We start from the raw sequence: 16,867 nt of genomic DNA on the forward strand, positions 1-16,867 counted from the left end.
CGGCGAAATTTTCTTAGGCTGACCACTTGAAATACTTGTTCCGTATCCTTCAGAGTCTTATAAGAAATTTGCAACAGCAGTTTTACCATGCCCAATCTCACCAACGATGGCACGTTGAGAGAGACCTTGCTTTTGCATCTGGACAATTCAGCCACGTTCAAACTCTGTCAACATTTTAGCCTTTGCCATGTTTTTATCCAATGTAACACAGGAGATGTCAGTGGGAGATGTTGACAACACTAATGCTTGAACACAAATGACTAAATTTCGTTACGTGTTTACCGATTAACGCTTCGTTTCAGTATGATCTTAAACTTTTGACCAACTAGTATTTAGGCTAATTTCATAGTGTTCACATTTTCCCTTTTAAATGCAAAAAATGTTTTTTATTTTTATTTTCCCTTTTCTTATTTACATCTTTCGAGGCTCTACTCAAATAAGTGATTGAGTATAATAACGCAAAATGCATATTTTTTCTTTATATTCATTGGCCTTAAGATTTTGACCACCAGTGTATATTCACTGTACAAAAGATACTACTGACTTTTGTCTTTATTCACATACTTTGAAATTTCTACCTGTTAGTTTCACAATGTCATTATTTCTTGTGTAGGAAAGATATGGTCGATCTCTTAAGCAGCCATTTGTTTTTCATCAGAGTGGTACTAAAAACCTGAACAATGTGCATCACTAAATAAAGTACAAGATAGAGGTATAAACCTGAATATTATGATACTTTTATCAGATTGGCACGAGAAACCTGAACAGTGTGCAACACTAAACGAAGTTAAAGACAGGTATAAATCTCAATACTATAACATTTTCATCAGATTAGCGTTAGCAGTTTCAGTAATATGCGTCAATAAACAAGGTAAAGAAACGGTGCCATAAACCAGGATAAACTGCCAGTTTTATTAGATTAACAGATGACATGTTGAAGACAATTATCATGTTCTGTAGAGACAGATTCGTTAATTGTTTTCTCTAGACACTAAAAACACATTGAACAGTGAGGTAATTGGATCTGGAAGCCAGTGAGATCGAAACTGTGTTTTTGTTCTCAATCTTATATCTCAAACTAGAAACCAAATAAAACGAGTTAGTGTATAGATGGTCACAGACGCTACTTTCTAATTAATTTAAAACTGTAACAGCATTCTTCATCTGTATTAGATCTGATAGCCACAACTGAAGGGAATATTCTGTAAAGGAAAAAATAAGTGAAAGACAGTCAGTCGTCTTCGCTTATAGTTTACGAGTAAATGTTCATTTTTGATCAAGAACCATTTAGGAGGAATTTTTGGAATCTTATTACAAACTAAATGGATTTTCAATGACTCTGAGCTAGAAGTATGTAAGAAAACCGAAATGGACGATAGAAATAGGTGTTGTCGTGTGGCTATATTAAGGTCCTAATATAACGAAATATGAGAGACAGCCCGGAGATAAAGTAATATAAGGGAGTTCATAGATTTGTTTATATTCATTTCAAAAAGTTAATAAAAGAGCTTAAGATAAAAGAAATATAAGAAACATTGTAGTAAATGATTAGGTTAAAACAACTTTTGTTATAAAAAAGACGTTAATAAAGAAGCAAAATACGTTACAAAATTTGTATTAATGAAAGTCCTACGATTACATTTGTTTTCTAGTTGTTAAGTGCATAATTACACCCAGGACTAACTTTACTGTTCTCACCATGGATATCGAAACTCGATTATTAGCGTTATAAGTATCTAGACTGAAGCTGAGTTATTTAGGTTGGGATGGGGGTGAGAGAATTACGATTAAATAACGATACATATACTGGAGAAATCAACCGTTAACATCACGTTAAAGATCAGATCTCACTCAGAAGTTAAATAATAATGTTATTTCATCTGAAAACTATATAATTAAAAATGTGTATGTATTTAAACTGCTAATTAAACTGAGCACGGTAAAATGATTAGCGTGCTGGGTGTTAGATCGGAAGGTCTGAGGTTTGAGTTACAATATGCCGCTTAACACGCTTTGCACTATCAGCTGTGGACGTTTTAAAAGGTATACGACAGTCAAACTTGATGTTGATTAAGCGTAGCCGTGTAGGTAGAAGCTGCTTATAACTGTGTGTCTTTCCTCTCGAAAACAGTTTTAAAGTAGACATAGCTGCGATTGAGTATTGGGAGGACTCAGGCTTGGCGGAATAGCCCCTCCAATGTTACATAAGTTGCTGTTGAGTTGAAAATTTCAAATACGAAACATCTAACCCGCTTGTTAATTCTATTAAAAACGTTTCTATCTTTTTAAATTAAAAAAAGAAAGTTTTGACTGTGGAAAGGGTATGAGTTATCAAGAAGTAAGTAGCTAGATCAGTTCTTATTTTTAGGGATTTTAAAGTACAAAGCTACAAAATGGGCTATCTGTACACTGCAGATATTGAACTCTGAGTTTTATTGTTGTACAAGCTTATTGTTAAATCAAGGAGACTTTTTGTGGAGGAATCTCTAGGATAAAAGCTACAACTTTAAGATTTTGATCAAACACACTTCAGTTGGCAGCATGTATGTAAAAAAGATGTTATTGTGTTTATGGCCGAAAATATCGTTGACAATGAGAGCACTAAACTGACAAATAAGAACGCAAAAAAATATGTCTAATTAGCAATACTCATTACCAAGTTTACTTTTAGTGTCGCTTTATGTTGGTAGCTTATTGTGATTAGAGTTTGATATTAAAATATAATGAATTTTGATTTAGATTTGAATAATCGACCCATAAGTCCCGTGGTCTTGTCACAGCTGGAATTATGAGGCTATGGGTCGTATTGTTCACTTCACCATTACTGTTTGGTTTTATAGACTGGTAAAAGTGCTCGGATTTTAAACAAGAAGAGTGTTAGAAATCAAGCTTAAACTATGGATTTGTTTTGAATTTCGCGCAAAGCTACACGAGGGCTATTTACGCTAGCCGTCTCTAATTTAGCAGTTTAAGACTAGTCATCACTACCCACCGCAAGCTCTTGAGTTACTCTTTTACCAATGAATAGTAAGTAGAATTGACCGTAACATTATAACGCCCCCCAAGGCTGAAAGGGCAAACATGTTTGGTGGGACGGGGTTCGAACCCGCGACCCTCGGGTTACGAGTCGAGTGTCTTAACCACGTGGCCAGACAGGACGTTAAAATTTGAAACCGATAGTTTTAGAGGAGCTAAATGACTGGTGTGCAAAAAACAAACACGTTTTTTGAAGTGGATTTTAACTAGATTCTTAGCTAGAGTAAGTCTTGTGTACATGACACACCTACAGTTATTTAATGTGGGGCACAAAAAACGAGCGGTGTGTAAGACTGTAAAAAGCTTTAGTCATGCTTTGAGTTGGTTTGCGATCACGTGCCTATCTAAAACAATATTCCAGTGAAAGTCAGACAAGCAAAACGTTTCAAAAACTTTCATCTTGGAAACAATATTTTAGAGTCTAATTCACGAAACGGGTAGCTTTTGTTTCTTTATTTCTTTATTTTAGAGCAGAATTACATTGGGCTATCTGTTATGTCTGCAGGTGCGAGTCGAACCCCGTGTTTTAGCGCTGTAAGTCTGTAGACTTCCCGACGGCCTGGCATGGCCTAGCGCGTTAAGGCGTGCGCTTCGTAATCTGAGGGTCGCGGGTTCGCGCCCGAGTCGCCGTGAGTCGTGAGTCGCCAAACATGCTCGCCCTCCCAGCCGTGGGGGGCGGTATAATGTGACGGTCAATCCCACTATTCGTTGGTAAAAGAGTAGCCCAAGAGTTGGCGGTGGGTGGTGATGACTAGCTGCCTTCTCTCTAGTATTACACTGCTAAATTAAGGACGGCTAGCGTAGATAGCCCTCGTGTAGCTTTTCGCGAAATTCAAAAAAAAAAAAAAAAAACGAATTTCTTCCCTTGTTCGTTCTTCTGTTTTAACACTAAATGCTCTATTTCAGTGTTCAAATTCCGCAGTTAACGTTCCGCAGAAATCAGCAACATATTAGGAAATGTTATCGCCCCGAGGTATGCATTACGTTTTAACAAAAAAAACCGACTGTAAAGCTCACAAAAGTACTCAAAGGAAAGCAGCGCGAAGGTAAGGCAACTGATATCTCTGAACACCTAGGTTCTACGATGAATTATGAAAGAGAAGTATTTTTTTAAGCTCTTCAAAGAACATATTTTAGATCAAACTTCTTGATTCTTACTTAACCGTTAGACTGAATGATCCTAACTGAATATATTTATTCAACAGTGAATTTCTTTTTATACTTGAGTGACTCTAAATTGATTACGAGCCCCGAATTAAGTTGTTCTACACCAATAAAAAAATTCTTTTTACATATATTGTGCTGCAATATTAAGAGTAAGAAACACAAAAATATATATTTTTCCTTTTTTTTATAAACTTAATACAGTAACTCAACGTGTCCTAAAAATCACGATGAACTAGCAACGTGTCATGAGACGAAATATGAACATTAGCTCTGATTATGGTAACATTGTTACCAGAACTAGTCAATTTTAATAATAATAAAGATTTTTAGTATTCACTGGGCCAAAAAAACATCGTTTTTTGTGTTTTTTTACTTTCAAAAAAAGGAATTAAAATATTATTCTAGTAAATCGATTCTACAGTATTCATCAAAATACTTGCATATTTTCTAATATATTTATTATTATTATTATTAAAAGGTTTGGTTTGTTTTGAAACATCATTTCGCCAAACCCACATGAACGCTATCCGCACTAGCCGTCACTAATTTTGCAGTGTAAAACTGGAAGGAAGGCAGCTAGACGTCACCATTCACCGACAACTCTTGAGCCACTCTTTTACCAACGAATAGTAGGATTGACCGTCACATTATAACGCTCCCCACTGCTGAAAGGGGGGCATGTTTGATGTGACGGGGATTGAAACCTGCGACCTTCAGATTACGAGTCCCGTGCCTTAATCATGTGGCCACACCGGGCCTTATTATTAAGAGAAAATACAAATATAGTTAGCGCTGTCAAACTCAGAAATTCGTGTTACATTAAACATCTACATACATAATTTGTATAACGAAACAGGTTTTATGGAAATCATTCTCGTTTTATTAGAACAACAAAACATTTTATCACGCAATAATATGACGTTATATGTCTATATAATGACAAAATATAACACCAAGTTATCATAAATAGTGTTTGTAACCTTCTATTGGCTCACATTAAGCATTCGGTACCTGCTCGGCCCTCCTCGAATTTTAATAACCCCCACAATGCGACGTACCATGCTTTAGATGAGGTTACTGACTTAGTCCACCGTGATTTCATCCCATCTTCTCACTACAGGGGGCTTTCACTCAGTTACAGTTGCTGACTGAGGGTCGTGGTTATCACTGTTCCGCTTCAATTCTAGAAGACAGTTCTTAGTGGGATTACAATCTGGAGAAATTGCTAGTCATGGCAGCCTTATAACGTTGTCTTAGTCGAGATCCTGTACAGTGCGTGCACTTTGGACAGGGAATGTACCATTCGAGAACGCAAGTTATTGCCAAATCTCGCCTTTGCATATTGCAGAAATATTATCTCTTTGTGATGCTTGTACATGGCGACATGGACATTTCCCTGCAAGATGTGCAGAGCAATTTTTCCGTCATAATGAATAGCTGCCCAAACATGTACTGCACCACCTCATGTGGGAAAAACTGTCTTCCCTCATCTGCTTTCAAGAAAAACTACGAATATGAATTCTACGATCAGCTTTAATATGCTGAGAAGATGGCATCTTGCCAGTGTCCTATCTGTTGTAAGTTGGCATGCTGTCTTGCCCAAATAACACGGTGATGGCAGTAATTTCTGGTTAATATCAGTTTGCAGATAGCCCTTCTTGAAAAATAACGTTACTTGGTTAGTATTCTACCTATTTTTTATGCCGTGAAGTAAACATATTCATGTCATTCTTATTGTAAAATATATTCTTTGATATATATATCAAATTACGATCATCTCGGGCAGTAGTTTCTCAGTGTTTACCAATAGAAGTTCCTGGAACAACATTTTCAGTATTCCCATGATCTTTCAGGATTCGGAGTACAGTACACTGGGGTATCGTATTATTCTGGCAATATCCATTTGCTTCATATTATTTCAGGACAATCCAACAATTTTACGCCCTATAACTTCTGTCATGTGACGATGCATGGATCTACACCAAGTACTGAGAAATTTGCTAAACAATGTTTTGGTCTGTTTCGAAAATATTGTACTAAAAACACATCATTTTACACAAAACATGCTCAAATCATAAGATACCTTCACTGTTACCACTCGATAACTACTCCATGCATGTAGAATGTTGACAATAACATCAAGGTAGAACAGTATTCAAACATTTTGACCCAAAATATACTTTAATATCTAGATTAAAATTATTGTCTTTAATCAGATCTAATTGAATGACTCCAAGTTTACACGCTGATCCAATTGAGTATCTCTCACCTGATACTTAGTTCCAACTGCAAGTTCTAACTTGATGCATAGATTCAATTGGGTGGCCTCAGATTGGTATATAGATCCAACTGGGTGGCTTCAGATTGGTATATAGATCCAACTGGATGTTCTAAGTTGATACATAGATTCAGTTAAGTGGTTTTAACTTGATACATTGATTCAATTCTTAGTTGACATAGATCTCACTGTATGGTTATAAGTTGATATGTAGATCCAACTGAGTGGCTCGTAGTTGATACATAGATTGAAATGAGTGGGTCTAAGTTTATTTAAGTCGAATCAAGTGGTTTTAGGTTAACACATAGATACAGTGAGCGCTCGAGGTTGATACGTAGATCCAAGTTAATGTCTTACCTAATACCTATCTCCAGGTGCGTTTTCTTTTCAAACTTTTAAATAACGTATAGATTAAAGGCTAGAGACATTTGTAAATATTTCTACGTCTATACTGCTGTAAAGTTTTATGTCTTAGAAGAAACTGTAGCAATGAGTGTAACAATAGTGTAATCATATAGAAATAAATCTACCCAACTCAGAATATACCTATTTATAAGTACTCTTTTGAGTACAAAGTATATTTTATCGGTACACTGGTAACCACTCTGTTGAATGAAAACTGTACTATATATCAAAATACTTTTCCCTACATAAGTCCTTTTATAGAATGTAATTTGTTCTAAAAGTGTGGTTCTTTTCTTTCCTTTAACTGTTAAACACCATAATGTGTTATACTTGACCACTGTGAACTATACGAAGCATGTTCTTAGGATTAGATGCCTAAGAAAGACATTTATAGATGTGTACACTTGGTAGCCGAAACTAACCTTGACGAGTTACTAACTCTTAGAGCAAGGTCACATGAGGCTACCTCTTGAGTCCGCCGAGGGAAATTGAACCCCCTTGATTTTAGCGTTGTAAGTCCGTAGACTTACCGCTGTACCAGCGGGGAACTGCCAACCACATGGGTGGTTTTAAATATAGCAGAACTTTTCTTTTTCACAGGAGAAAATTTAGGGTTGAGTGAGAGTTTTCTAGTCGAAATTGGAGAATTTAAGTAGTTTGATCCGAGCTCGAAATAAAGCCAACAAATTCTTTTGTTGTTATCATCACGGTGATCGGCAAACATTTAGTCGATCCGAAAATGAAATAGTTTCGACAGTGTTTCTCCATCTCTCACACTTGTTACCTTGTGGTATACTTGAAACGTTCATTTTTTGTTTCCTTCGTTGCAGGGCCCGGCCTGGACATGTGGTTAGGGCAGTCGACTCGTAATCTAAAGGTCGTGGGTTATAATCCTTGTCACACTAAACATGCTCACCCCATTCAACCATGGAGGCGTTATAATGTAACAATTAATCCAACTATTCGTTGGTAAAAGAGTAGCCCAAGAGCTGGCGGTGGGCAGTGATGACTAGCTGCCTTCCTTCGAGTATTACACTGCTAAGCTAGGAACGAGTAGCGCAGATAGCTCTCGTGTAGCTTTAAGTGAATTTAAAAGCAAAACAAACAAATTTTGTTTCAGTTTTATACTCGTCGTAAATATGTGTTCGATACTTCTTTCTTCACCGAATTCATCTTTTCACATCTCTGCTAAAATTCACAGAATATCTTGTAATTGTTGAATTTTTTTCAATATAATAAAACACAGTATTCACATATGAATGTTTTTTATATTTTTGCTTTAAGAACTATCCAAAACCACAAAGAATAATAATTAATAAGTATTGATTTTTTTTCTTCCAGACTCTGATGAGGCATAAATGTTCTCTCGCATTATTTATAGGGAGTAAAACTGTTAACATTATATTGAAGACGGCGTATTTCTTTCTTCCCGACGGACCTACTTCAACAAATACATTTAAAACCAAAATATATCTCGCATTATATACATACTAGTTTTTAACTTTGTATCACGTCCTTGAAGGCAGATAATATGATTGGATGATACACTGATAAGATATTGCTTATTAACTTAGTCAAATTTACAAGAGAGAAAAAGATATTCGGTGAATGATGATATTTGATCCAAATTTTCCATTTTCTTTGGATCGATTTTAAACCCGGAACATTATGTTTGCTTCTTTTACCCATAGTTTTGAAACATTCAAGTTTAGAAGAATGTTCTCATTTTACGTATAATCATTGTTAATGTGAAACACTAAAAGCGAGACATTATTTTAAAATATATTTTAAGAAATGAGAACATTGATATAAATTCCCTTTCAATAATTTATTGCCTGTTGTCGATAAAAGTGTATCACCATAATATTAGTTTTGTCCAAACTGCGCCCATCAGTCCTTAGTTTCCATGGTAACGGCTTGAGAAATTTTCTCCTGCAAAGGCATTTAATGTGGAACGAAGTTTATAATGCGTTTGAGAATCACGTAATCTAAATGTTGGCATACGGACTTTAACACATGCAATGTCTAGAACAGACGATTTAGAAAAAAAAAAAAGGACACGCAAAGGAGACAATAAACATGTAGAACATTAGTAGATGTTAAAAAATTATCCAACCGGAAAACGGAGTTTCAAGTAACATTAAGTGGTTGTGTATCCTATCCATTGTATTAATTATCATTAGCGTTCTTTTTCTTACTTGCTAATTATTCAACATGTGTAAAAAAAACAGAACAAATTGTAAAGCCTATATTTTAAAGTAAATAAAACAGATGGGCTGGTCAAAGAGATTCTAGTTTGCACATATTTTAAAATATTATTGAAACAGCAGTTGGAGCTAGTTGTTTATTGAGAACATGTTTCAGAATAGAGAAAATAATTTCCAAAGCAGTGAGACGGATCTTTACATACATGAATGGATAAAGAGATGTTTTTTTAAATTAAATTTTCACATATTTTTATTCCATGTCTTGTAATTAGTTAGATAATGAAAGTTTATAAAGAACTAAGAAATTATACAGTAGTTACAACCTGTATGAGATATATTTTAAATGTTACTGGAAGAACTCGATACTTAAATCTAAATAATAATGTTATGAATTGCTTTTTGGGAAGACCAGACCTTACGAATAAAATACCATAGTTAGCAATTTTTCAAAGGAAAAATAGAAATCCAAACATAGGTCATTGGCAAGTTTATAGAGTTACAGAGTTAAAATCTGGGGTTCGAGTGCCCGTGGTGAACAGATCAAAGACAACCGTCGTGTGGTTTTGCGTTAAAAACAACCAAGTAGAAATAAACACATTTCTCAAAATATGAATTTGATTAGAAAGTTTCCCAAAAATTTCTACAAACGTAATGCCACCCACCCTCTGTTGTTCAATGGAAAGTCAGTGGACTTAGCGTTGAAACACAGATGTCCCATCGTGTAGCTTAGTTTTGTTTGTTTTTGAATTTCGCACAAAGCTACTCCAGGACTATCTGTGCTAGCCGTCCCTAATTTAGCAGTGTAAGACTAGAGGGAAGGCAGCTAGTCATCACCACCCAACCCCAACTCTTGGGCTACTCTTGTACCAACGAATAGTGGGATTGACTGTCACATTATAACGCCCCAACGGCTGGGAGGGCGAGCATGTTTGGCGCGATGCGGGCGCGAACCCGCGACCCTCGGATTACGAGTCGCACGCCTTACGCGCTATGCCATGCCAGGCCCATGTGTAGCTTAGTACAAACGAACATACATATAAATGCAGTATGCTTTAAAGAAACGGGACTTGGTGTTTAAATAACCTATCATAAAGTTTTAATGCTATGTTGTACAGAGTGTGGCAAAATAGTTAACAACAGCAGCTATTTTCGTCTCTCGTCTGTTTCTAAATACACTGCCAGCCAAAATCTTAAGGCCAATGAACATAAAAAATATGCATTTTGCGTTGTTAGACTCAACAACTTATTTAAGTCGAGCTTCGAAAGACGAAAATAAAAAAAAGGAAAATAAAAATTAAAAACTTTTTCAGCATTTAATAGGGAAAATGTGAGCACTATGAAATTAGCCTAAATACTAGCTGGTCAAAAGTTTAAGACCATACCCAAAAGAAGTCCTAAACAGGGTAGGAAAAGTAATGAGTTGCACGGCCGTCTTTGCGAGTAACTGTAAACATTCGCTTTGGCATGGTCGATATAAACGTTTGCAGAAGGCTGGCTGGAATATTATTCTAAGTGGTGAAGATGGCTTCACGAAGATCATGCAGTGTTTGGTATTGACGTCCATTTCTATAGACTTCCCTTACCATCCACCCCCAAACATTTTCAATGGGGTTCAGTTTGGGCGAACACGCTGGATGGTTCAAAAGAATCACGTTATTTGCCATGAAAAAGTCCTTTGTCCTACCGGCATTGTGGATTGCAGCGTTGTCCTGCCGAAAGATCCAGTCATTTCCACACAAGCGAGAGCTTTCAGTCAATATAGATGCTCTCTCCAACATGCCAATGTAGCCAGCTGCTGTTTGACGCTCCTGTACAACATGAAGCTCCATTGTTCCATGGAAGAAGAAAGTACCCCAGATCATGATGGAACCTCCTCCACTGTGTCGTGTAGAAAATGACTCCGGTGGGATATTCTTATCGTGCCAGTAACATTGGAAGCCATCTAGACCATCCAGGTTAATTTTTTCCTCATCAGAGAACAAAACCTTCTTCCACTTTTCTACATCCCATGTTTGGTGCTTCTCAGCAAAGTTTAATGGAGCTGTTTCGTGGTGTGAAAGGAGGCGTGGCCTTTGAAGACGTTTACGGTGTGTAAAGTCTTTCTCTCGTAGATGCCGTGTTATTGTTCTTGAGCTGCATTCTGCGTCCGTAAAGGCCTTAATCTCGTTCGACGATCGGCTAGTGTCTTGCCGGACAATCCGTCGAGTCCTTCTGCTCAACCCCGGCGAAATTTTCTTAGGCTGACCACTTGAAATACTTGTTCCGTATCCTTCAGAGTCTTATAAGAAATTTGCAACAGCAGTTTTACCATGCCCAATCTCACCAGCGATGGCACGTTGAGAGAGACCTTGCTTTTGCATCTGGACAATTCAGCCACGTTCAAACTCTGTCAACATTTTAGCCTTTGCCATGTTTTTATCCAATGTAACACAGGAGATGTCAGTGGGAGATGTTGACAACACTAATGCTTGAACACAAATGACTAAATTTCGTTACGTGTTTACCGATTAACGCTTCGTTTCAGTATGATCTTAAACTTTTGACCAACTAGTATTTAGGCTAATTTCATAGTGTTCACATTTTCCCTTTTAAATGCAAAAAATGTTTTTTATTTTTATTTTCCCTTTACTTATTTACATCTTTCGAGGCTCTACTCAAATAAGTGATTGAGTATAATAACGCAAAATGCATATTTTTTCTTTATATTCATTGGCCTTAAGATTTTGACCACCAGTGTATATTCACTGTACAAAAGATACTACTGACTTTTGTCTTTATTCACATACTTTGAAATGTCTACCTGTTAGTTTCACAATGTCATTATTTCTTGTGTAGGAAAGATATGGTCGATCTCTTAAGCAGCCATTTGTTTTTCATCAGAGTGGTACTAAAAACCTGAACAATGTGCATCACTAAATAAAGTAGAAGATAGAGGTATAAACCTGAATATTATGATACTTTTATCAGATTGGCACGAGAAACCTGAACAGTGTGCAACACTAAACGAAGTTAAAGACAGGTATAAATCTCAATACTATAACATTTTCATCAGATTAGCGTTAGCAGTTTCAGTAATATGCGTCAATAAACAAGGTAAAGAAACGGTGCCATAAACCAGGATAAACTGCCAGTTTTATTAGATTAACAGATGACATGTTGAAGACAATTATCATGTTCTGTAGAGACAGATTCGTTAATTGTTTTCTCTAGACACTAAAAACACATTGAACAGTGAGGTAATTGGATCTGGAAGCCAGTGAGATCGAAACTGTGTTTTTGTTCTCAATCTTATATCTCAAACTAGAAACCAAATAAAACGAGTTAGTGTATAGATGGTCACAGACGCTACTTTCTAATTAATTTAAAACTGTAACAGCATTCTTCATCTGTATTAGATCTGATAGCCACAACTGAAGGGAATATTCTGTAAAGGAAAAAATAAGTGAAAGACAGTCAGTCGTCTTCGCTTATAGTTTACGAGTAAATGTTCATTTTTGATCAAGAACCATTTAGGAGGAATTTTTGGAATCTTATTACAAACTAAATGGATTTTCAATGACTCTGAGCTAGAAGTATGTAAGAAAACCGAAATGGACGATAGAAATAGGTGTTGTCGTGTGGCTATATTAAGGTCCTAATATAACGAAATATGAGAGACAGCCCGGAGATAAAGTAATATAAGGGAGTTCATAGATTTGTTTATATTCATTTCAAAAAGTTAATAAAAGAGCTTAAGAGAAAAGAAATATAAGAAACATTGTAGTAAATGATTAGGTTAAAACAACTTTTGTTATAAAAAAGACGTTAATAAAGAAGCAAAATACGTTACAAAATTTGTATTAATGAAAGTCCTACGATTACATTTGTTTTCTAGTTGTTAAGTGCATAATTACACCCAGGACTAACTTTACTGTTCTCACCATGGATATCGAAACTCGATTATTAGCGTTATAAGTATCTAGACTTAAGCTGAGTTATTTAGGTTGGGATGGGGGTGAGAGAATTACGATTAAATAACGATACATATACTGGAGAAATCAACCGTTAATATCACGTTAAAGATCAGATCTCACTCAGAAGTTAAATAATAATGTTATTTCATCTGAAAACTATATAATTAAAAATGTGTATGTATTTAAACTGCTAATTAAACTGAGCACGGTAAAATGATTAGCGTGCTGGGTGTTAGATCGGAAGGTCTGAGGTTTGAGTTACAATATGCCGCTTAACACGCTTTGCACTATCAGCTGTGGACGTTTTAAAAGGTATACGACAGTCAAACTTGATGTTGATTAAGCGTAGCCGTGTAGGTAGAAGCTGCTTATAACTGTGTGTCTTTCCTCTGGAAAACAGTTTTAAAGTAGACATAGCTGCGATTGAGTATTGGAGGACTCAGGCTTGGCGGAATAGCCCCTCCAATGTTACATAAGTTGCTGTTGAGTTGAAAATTTCAAATACGAAACATCTAACCCTTTTGTTAATTCTATTAAAAACGTTTTTATCTTTTTAACTTAAAAAAAGAAAGTTTTGACTATGGAAAGGGTATGAGTTATCAAGAAGTAAGTAGCTAGATCAGTTCTTATTTTTAGGGATTTTAAAGTACAAAGCTACAAAATGGGCTATCTGTACACTGCAGATATTGAACTCTGAGTTTTATTGTTGTACAAGCTTATTGTTAAATCAAGGAGACTTTTTGTGGAGGAATCTCTAGGATAAAAGCTACAACTTTAAGATTTTGATCAAACACACTTCAGTTGGCAGCATGTATGTAAAAAGATGTTATTGTGTTTATGGCCGAAAATATCGTTGACAATGAGAGCACTAAACTGACAAATAAGAACGCAAAAAAATATGTCTAATTAGCAATACTCATTACCAAGTTTACTTTTAGTGTCGCTTTATGTTGGTAGCTTATTGTGATTAGAGTTTGATATTAAAATATAATGAATTTTGATTTAGATTTGAATAATCGACCCATAAGTCCCGTGGTCTTGTCACAGCTGGAATTATGAGGCTATGGGTCGTATTGTTCACTTCACCGTTACTGCTTGGTTTTATAGACTGGTAAAAGTGCTCGGATTTTAAACAAGAAGAGTGTTAGAAATCATGCTTAAACTATGGATTTGTTTTGAATTTCGCGCAAAGCTACACGAGAGCTATTTACGCTAGCCGTCTCTAATTTAGCAGTTTAAGACTAGTCATCACTACCCACCGCAAGCTCTTGAGTTACTCTTTTACCAACGAATAGTAGGTAGATTAACCGTCACATTATAACGCCCCACGGCTGAAAGGGCAAACATGTTTGGTGGGACGGGGTTCGAACCCGCGACCCTCGGATTACGAGTCGAGTGTCTTAACCACGTGGCCAGACAGGACGTTAAAATTTGAAACCGATAGTTTTAGAGTAGCTAAATGACTGGTGTGCAAAAAACAAACACGTTTTTTGAAGTGGATTTTAACTAGATTTTTAGCTAGAGTAAGTCTTGTGTACATGACACACCTACAGTTATTTAATGTGGGGCACAAAAAACGAGCGGTGTGTCTAGATGTGTACAAAGACTGTAAAAGCTTTAGTCATGCTTTGAGTTGGTTTGCGATCACGTGCCTATCTAAAACAATATTCCAGTGAAAGTCAGACAAGCAAAACGTTTCAAAAACTTTCATCTTGGAAACAATATTTTAGAGTCTAATTCACGAAACGGGTAGCTTTTGTTTCTTTATTTCTTTATTTTAGAGCAGAACTACATTGGGCTATCTGTTATGTCTGCAGGTGCGAGTCGAACCCCGTGTTTTAGCGCTGTAAGTCTGTAGACTTCCCGACGGCCTGGCATGGCCTAGCGCGTTAAGGCGTGCGCTTCGTAATCTGAGGGTCGCGGGTTCGCGCCCGAGTCGCGCCAAACATGCTCGCCCTCCCAGCCGTGGGGGCGTTATAATGTGACGGTCAATCCCACTATTCGTTGGTAAAAGAGTAGCCCAAGAGTTGGCGGTAGGTGGTGATGACTAGCTGCCTTCCCTCTAGTCTTACACTGCTAAATTAGGGACGGCTAGCACAGATAGCCCTCGAGTAGCTTTGTGCGAAATTCCAAAACAAAACAAACAAACCTGTAGAGTTCCCATCGTCCTACCGGGGGGACGTCGTAGTAGTTTAGTTTGGTTTGTTTGAGAATTTTTTTTGCGCTAGCTTTCCCTATTTAGGGGTGATAAACTAGAAGGAAGGTAACTAGTCAACACCGCCCACCGTTAAATCTAGAGCTGCTTTTTTACCAACAGAATTTGGCGTTAAGCGAAACATTATAAAGTTCTTATGGTTAATCGGATGAATATCCAAAAGATTCGAATCAACGACTTCAGATTGCAAGTCGAATGAACTAACCACCAGACCATGCTAAGTCTCTGATGTGATTTCTTTTTATGCAGTAACGAGACGTTAACACAGCGCACTGATCCATAGTCCTACAAGCTAATCACTGGGCCACGCTAAATCTGTGTCGTTTACTACAGAGGGACTGACATATTCCACCGTATTGAAAAATGTTATGTTTTGCCTGTTGGAACTCTCAGTTTTAAAAGAACGGTCGAAAATTATTCATTTTTATGTGAAATACATGAGAAACTAGTGTAATTGAAAGGACTGCGTTTGTTATTTTTTTCTAAGTTTTGAATGCAAGTCTGTAACTGCTCTATCTCAGTCTATAAAGTACAAAAAATTGGAAACTTACCTGTTATTGTTTTTTTATATTATTTTTCTAACCTGAATATTTTAACATGTAACCAAAAGGTTTAAGTCAATTACATTCGGCGTTATGAATTATAAGCTATCCCGGATGAGCTCCTCATTTATTATGTTACTCATTATAATTTATTCAGGATGAGTCTTTGTTTTATTATGTTACGCATTACGATTTCAGTTAATCTGAAATTTTATTTCAGAAGTTAATTAAATGTTAATATGTAACAAATTTATGATATTTACCAACAAGATTGACACACACAATTTTCTTTCTTAACACAGTTATATTTTAATATACCAACAGCAATACAATTTGTAATGCAAATATTTATTACAAATATTGGTTTACGTAGAAGAGTTTTACAATCTTACAAATAATATTCAGCGTTTATTTGATCTGGAACTGAACATTTTATTAACGATCCAAGTCCACGAAGCACAAATTACTTTTATGTTGATAAACAGATACACTTCACTTAACGAGAATGCTAGCTAGTTCTACTCTTCACATAAGAGTTTTCCAGACAAAAATCTCTAATGCCCTCGTAGTTAATTCTCTGAATTTTGTAATGTTAGGAATCTATAAACGTTCCTGATTAAATGTCTGTAGTTTTTCTGATTAATAAGCGCTTATCACAATTACACCTTCGGAGGTTTATAGTATACAGACTGTAGCGACCCAACAATATTTTCTATTACTGTCTCTCGGCGCATCGGTTTATAAACATTAAGGCGACATTCTCGAAAATTCAACAATATGTTGAACATAACGCTTGTTATGTGCGTTACCTTTTACGCTCATTTGGAAAATTCAGCTGGCAATAATACTGGCATTTACGTACATATACATCCTTGTGCAAATTAATTGAAACAAGACGGAAAATTACGATTTTTTCAATTTTTTGAGTTTTATTTCTGAGAATCCAAAAATTACTCATAAATTAATACATGATATGACCACCTTTATTTTTCAGAAGATCATTAATCTGCTTTGGCATCGAGTCCACGAGTTGACTGCAATCTTTACAAATTTTTGGATCGCGG

Source organism: Tachypleus tridentatus, chromosome 10 (genome assembly GCF_004210375.1).
Source record: "Tachypleus tridentatus isolate NWPU-2018 chromosome 10, ASM421037v1, whole genome shotgun sequence".
Classification (NCBI taxonomy): domain Eukaryota; kingdom Metazoa; phylum Arthropoda; class Merostomata; order Xiphosura; family Limulidae; genus Tachypleus; species Tachypleus tridentatus.